The sequence below is a fragment of the Myotis brandtii genome, unplaced genomic scaffold, assembly GCF_000412655.1.
Source record: "Myotis brandtii unplaced genomic scaffold, ASM41265v1 scaffold212, whole genome shotgun sequence".
Taxonomy (NCBI): Eukaryota; Metazoa; Chordata; class Mammalia; order Chiroptera; family Vespertilionidae; genus Myotis; species Myotis brandtii.
Genome location: NW_005357931.1, coordinates 2,369,364 through 2,375,627, shown reverse-complemented (window position 1 = coordinate 2,375,627; position 6,264 = coordinate 2,369,364). Strand labels below are relative to the sequence as shown.

Below are 6,264 nucleotides of genomic sequence, written 5' to 3'. Positions count from 1 at the left end.
CGGGTCCCGGCGAGGCTGCCTAGGATGAGCGCGATGCCGGCCCGCTCGCGGGTGGGCAGCGATGCCGGCTTCTTTTGGGTGGCCCGTTGGTGGCGGCGATGGTGGAAGCATTGGGCTGGAGGGCTGCGAGCTTATTGAGTTTCGCCTAATCTGATCCCCTCCCCCGCCTTTTGCACCCTCCCTCAGTCCTGCCAGGGCTGGCTGGTTTGGTGTTGGTGGAGTGGACTTGGAGGGGGAGGGAGGAGGGAAAGGGGTGGAAAGGCGGCAGGATTTTTTTTTTTCTCTCTCTCTCTCTTTGTAACTTGCAGGTTAAGTGGAGCTAGAGAGCTACGTTGTAACCTAGTTGGATTTTTTTGGGGGGGAAATGTATCAGAATCTAACGAGTCCTTAATAGAAAGAAGAACAGGGAAGAAGTGGTCCAGCCAGCGAAGGTTGGTGTGTGCTTGTGTTGTGGCTCTGTGTTAGTCTTTCTCCTAAAATCTTAATCAATGGATCCCAGTCTCTTTCTTGTGCTCTCCGCTTTGGGGACTTCGAAAAGACAGGAATTCCCTTAAAAGCAGAGGAATGGAATGCCTTTTTTGAAAGCACGCATTGTGTGTGTTTCTGGAGGAACCGTGGGCTTGGGAATTAAGGGCAGGCTTCCCCCGTTCGGTGGTTTCCAGTGGGAAATCACTCCGGAAAGGGATCCCTTCAATATCGATTTATTGTTTTTGTCTTTCAAACCATGATCTCTTTGATTAAGATACTGCCTGAGAAGTTCCACAGAGACAAAGTCAGGTGAACTGGACCGGGCAGGTCTTTAGCAAGATGGTGATAACGGGGATGCTGTTTTTGGTGTCTGTTTGTGTTGGAAGCATTGTTGGGTAATAGCAATTTGTGATCGGTAGAGCATGCTGCTTCTAAAAAAATAAGTAACTGCCCAAATGCTGCCTCCCAGTTCCCCTCCCCACACACTACAAGCACCCCTTCTCTCCTGACCCATACTGATTACAACAATTCTGAAATCGGATCCAACTGGAAATATTTTCTTTGGAGGTCAGAAAGTTGTGCAATTGGGAGTGGGAGATGAGGCTAGAGGTCCTGGAAGTGTGGGGAGGGGGTTCTTATTGCCCCCCTGATGCTGCGTTTATTCTTTATGTGTTGTCTGTGTGGGTTCTGAGGGTGTGTATGTTGGTCTAAAAGGACTGTTGAGGGAAGGATTTCCGATTTGTTTCCGCTTCAAATCAACTGTCCTGATAATCTCATGGTTGATGCCTAATACTAAAAGGCCAATTTGTGTGTGTCTTTATCCCTGCAGACGCTCTCTCCAGAAGGGCAATTTATTCTGGAATTCTACAGCAGCTATTTTTACTTCGTAACTCTACCTACTCCCCCCCCCCTCCCTCCTCCCCCGCCCCCCCAATCCATCACCTTTTAACCCCCTCAAGTTTGGTTGGAGTCCATGGTCTTTAAGGAAATACTAATATTACTTGTTTTTTCTTACATGATTTTTCATTCTTTTCCTTTACTCTTCATCCTGTCTTTCTCCTTTTCTTGTAGATTTGTACAAACAAAAACAAAACAAAACAAAAAACCCACCCAAAAACTAAACTTCATAAAGTAGTTGTCATCAAAACTATCTGGCAGTTCAGCCCCATTTCTGACCTTCCTTTAGTTCACACCAGTAAATTGGATGTGCCCCACCTGAACTCATCTTCATCTGCAAACGTGTGTGTGTGTGTGTGTGTGTGTGTGTGTGTGTGTGTGTGTGAGAGAGAGAGAGAGAGAGAGAGAGAGAGAGAGAGTGTGTGTGTGTGTGTGTGTGTGTGTGTGTGTTAGGGGCAGGAGTGGGTCCAGAAGGGAGATGTGGAGAGGAAGGGTGGTGTCGGTGCAGGCCACATCTGCACCTCGGGCCAGACCTGGATAGTCTGGGAGAGTTTCCTTTGCACACCCCAGTTAGATGTTGTCTGGCAGGGATGGGGAGGCGGGGCCAACTGGCCAGGAGGCTTGTAAGGGAGGAGAAAGTTGTGGCACTTTGCATGTAGCCAGTTTACAATCCCAGGTCACTGTTTCCCCCTTCTGCTTTCTGTGGCTTCCACCTTCCCAAGACTCCCTGAGGGAGGCAGACTCTTTTTGGCTCTACCCTGGCAATCCCAAGTTTCAGAACCAAGCCTAAGATGCTGTGTTTTCTTCCTCCCTACTTAAAGGAGTTGCCTGCTAGGAGAGAAGGGCATTACGGCAGATCAAAAGAGTGTGCCTGATCCAGAGTCTTCGCAAATCTCAGGGAATATAGGCTGAGAGTTTATGAAGACCAGGTCCTCTGAAAGTGCTTTGTTGCACACCATCTCCCCTCCCCCCATTTATAAAAAAAATGTCTTAGTCTTGGGAAGTTGAATTGGTGTGAGAGCTGGGCTGCGAGAGCTGCTTGCCTCTGTAGTAACCCGAGCTGGGCTGGGGGGAGGAGGTGGTGAGTGAATGCAATCCCAGGCCAGAGGAGGGAAACCAACTGACTTGTCTCTCTTAGCCGGGAAAATAGATGTGTCACTGGAATAAACAAACTGGAAGTGGGGGAGGGGAAGGCTTGGAGTGAACAGAAGGCCCAGTGGCTGAGAGGCAGGGGTGTGCGTTAGGAAGGGGCCACTTCTAGCTTGGGAGAAAATATCGACTGCCTTATATGTTCATGAATGGGCTAGACAAGTGAGGGGTGTAATCCGATCTTTTGTGTGTTAACATCAGAATGTTACATAGGAAGGCGCTGTTGGCAGACTCGGTTGAACTTCACACAGAGGAAGCCTGGGGGTATCCCTGAGTGAACCAAGGAGCCCGTGGTGCCACGAGGGCTTCTGGTCCTCTACTTGTATTATTCATGGCCAGCTACTTGGTAAATTACTTGACCTAAAAGACGGTTGGAGGGAAAGAGAAAATAAATGCATGGAATCTTTGTAGAATTTAGTTGAAAATGGTCAGTGGGGAGAGGCAGGAGGCAGGAGTTTGCTGAAGAAGAAATACATAGGCAGGCACTTCTTGGATTCCCAATTCTGTCTCTGCTGTTCTCTTGACCTTCAATTCCATCTGGGGCTGAATCAATACTTGTCTGGCATAAAAATGCACCTTCAGAGGAAGAGAGATTTTCGGACTGGTCGTTGTTTGCAGTTGTACTTCAGCCTCACTCTGAAGCGTCTTTATCCCATGCAACAGGAGGAAGATGAGAAGTAGCGAGATGGATGGGACATCCCTTCTGGATTTCCGAGGAGACACAGAAACTTGGCCGGGCCTCAGCCTCCCAGAATGCCAGTTTTTCCCCTTGGAGACTTGAAGTTTTAATTGAAACCAGAAAGCTATTGAAGGCAGACCCAGCCAATGAAACCTTGTTTTCTCTGCTGCTCAGGAATGGGAAATAAATAATGTTTTGCTGATGGCATTTCAAGTTGCTTCAGTTCTGCTCCTGCCAGAAGAACGGAGTAAATTATTATTAACACATTAGCATTGTCAGGAGTTGCAGTGCCTTAAAAATCGTATGATGTCATTGAGTTTGCTCAGAGACCCACTGTGTGGGACAGTTCGGGTGGAGTGGGGTGGGGGTTTAGGAGGCTGCTCTTGTCCCAGAGAGCTGCCCTGAAAAAAAACACACACGAAACCTCATAGAGTTCTTGCCATAGGTCACCATGTTTGGTCCTTGGGTTCCTGTGAAGAATGGAACAAAACAATTCACTTCCATTCCTGTGCAGTGGCATATTAAGAAACTGAGTGAGCTTCCGCAAATGTTTTGGGCCAGGATTAGGCAAGGAGCATTATCATCGTGCATATTGCCTTAGGTTTGGGCCTCTTTTAGAGCAATTTCTAAAGGCGACCTGGTGTTCCACACACTCTTCATAACGTGGTGGACACTTTGGGCAGCCAAACGCTTGATTGGTGCAGAAAATTAAACACCCAGATAGCCACAGAGTACTTCATAGAAAGTGCCTTCCTCCATTCTTGTTTGGTTCTGTTTTCATTTCCATGTTCACTTAGCCTTCTATTAGATTCTGAGGCCTCCTTGGACATAGCAAGTTTGGGGGCAGTATAAAGTTTGGGGAGAACTGATAACCTTAGTTAGATGACTGAGCCTAAGTTAGTGGTCCTTACAGTTTTAAAAGTCCAGAGGGAATCTGTGTCCCTTTTCAGAGTTGGTCCCCCCCTCCCCCCATCCTTAGAGGGTGCCTTCTAAGGTTGAGGAAACGTTATATTTTTAAATGGCCTTTTGTTTAGAAACCCACACTTGACTTCCCATCCAGTTCAGAGCAAATGATGCCAAGGGTCTAATAAGAAGGTGACCAGGCCCAAAGTCCACAGGACCCCTGGGAGGAAGGGTTCTGATTGGCAGATGCATGATGCGCCAGTGAGCTGTCCCCAGGTATGCCTGTTCCCTTGCTAGGGAGGCTCAGGAATGAACGGTGAGCAGATAAGTGTTTCGGAACTTTGCCAGCTTGGAAAACTGTTTCCCTAACCCAACTTATTGTTTTCTCTAAAAAATACTCCCTTTCATATACATGGCACTTTGCCCTTTTCAAAGATATCTTCACATCCTAATTCCCTCTTGATTCTCCGAAGGAGGGAGACCAGATAAGCATTTTATCCTCATTCAGATGAGGCAGTTGATACAGTGACTTGCGTAAATGACACAGGTTGGTGGCCGACCTGGGACCAGACGACTGTGTGATAAAGTGTGAAGAACATCCCACCTGATATGACAAATTTGCTTCGGATCCTATCCTCTTACTTCCCAGCTAAATGGCTTCCCCTCCCCCACAAGTTATTGAACCTCTTTGTGCCTCAGTAACCTAATCAGTAAAATAGGGATAAGATGCTTACCCTGTCTACTTCACAGGGGTTGTGAGGATTAAACAATGCCAGCTAATTTCTGTAATTGGACTCTGAGAGGATTTCCATGCTGCCTCCTGGATACTGTCCTGAGATCGTTGTCACCATAGCGCAGAGATTAATAACCCCTTGGTATGGCCAAAAATGCCTACACGGGCCCCTTATGTTCTAAGACAGTCAGGGAATAGTTGCTTTCTGTTTTTGAGTTGACTCAGTTGAATTTTTGAATGCTTCCTATGCTCAAAGAGAAGAGGGTATGAGGGGGAGGGTCCCCCTCAGGGGGCTACAGTGGCTGAGCAGTGACATTCAGGACAGAAGTTTTAGCCTCTGTAAAGAAAGGAACTTATAACAGGATTGCCTGTGTCCCAGCAAACCCAGTGATTTCTCTAGAACTGGAAAAGGGCTTCACAGTCCAGTTGTTCCCTCCTTTTTTTTTTTTAAATTGATTTTTAGGGAGAGGAAAGCGGGGGGGGAGAGAGAAACACTGAGGTGAGAGAGAAACATAGATCTTTGCCTCCCTCTCGCTTCCTGACCAGGGAATTGAACCCGCCACCTTTTGGTGTACAGGATGATGCTCCAACCAACTGAGCCAAGCTGGCCAAGGGCTGTTCCCTAACTCTTAACCCTCTTTCTCTTTCCTGTGATTCCTGGCGCAGCCCCAGGCACCTGGCGTTGTTCTCGAGTGAACCCCATTTTACACAACACACTCAGGCCTTTGCTCCCATCAGACTGGCTTCCTTGCTGTCCCGGGGCACTGTGTGCACAGGTCTCCTCCACACCTCAGCTGGTTCTGCTTCACCACCTCCTCTGGGAAGGGGTCCTGATTGGGCCCATCTGGCTAGCACTGCTACCTCTTAGGACAGCAGACCAGTTCTCAGCTCCTCCCCCAGGCTGCAGAGCACTTCTGGTCTGAAGCTCTAGCCTCGCAGTGGGTTGTGCTGCTTCTTCTGTTTATTGTCACTACCTCCCCAGGCTGTGGGTCCCTGAAGAGAGGGACCGTGTTTGCCCCAGGACGCCCTGCCCCTGCGAATGAACCAGTGACTCCTGGTGCACGAGTGAGTCACGGAACTGATGTGAAGGTAGAATGTTCAAAGTGAATGCTGTTTAAGGTGAGCTTGGCTTGTGCTCCCTGAGAAGGCGCACATTGAGGACCTCTTAGACAAAGTGAGTAATAGCCACTTGCGTCAATGGCTTTTGTACTTCTGGCAGTCTTTCAGGGCCAATCGCCCACTCTCAATTTCTCCCTCAAAGCCTAAGAGTTGATGATGTTTTACCACATGTGCATCCTACCGGTCGGTCACTCATTCATCGAATCATCAAATATTTATTAAGTGCCTACTAGAGTCTCATCGTCACAATAGCACATACAGCTCTTGACTTTCTCTGAAAATGCCAATTGCATTTCTTGTCCACCACACTCATTTT

The 6,264-nt window shown here is 48.0% G+C and overlaps 1 protein-coding gene across 1 annotated transcript in view; it reads left to right on the top strand.

The window, feature by feature from the left end:
* Positions 1 to 280: 280 nt before the first annotated feature.
* SETBP1 (SET binding protein 1) overlaps positions 281 to 6,264 on the top strand; it is a 365,051-nt gene continuing 359,067 nt past the window's right edge. Inside the window, 1 exon segment of the mRNA XM_005865758.2 lies at positions 281 to 431. The gene's annotated coding sequence lies outside the window, so the exon portion shown is untranslated.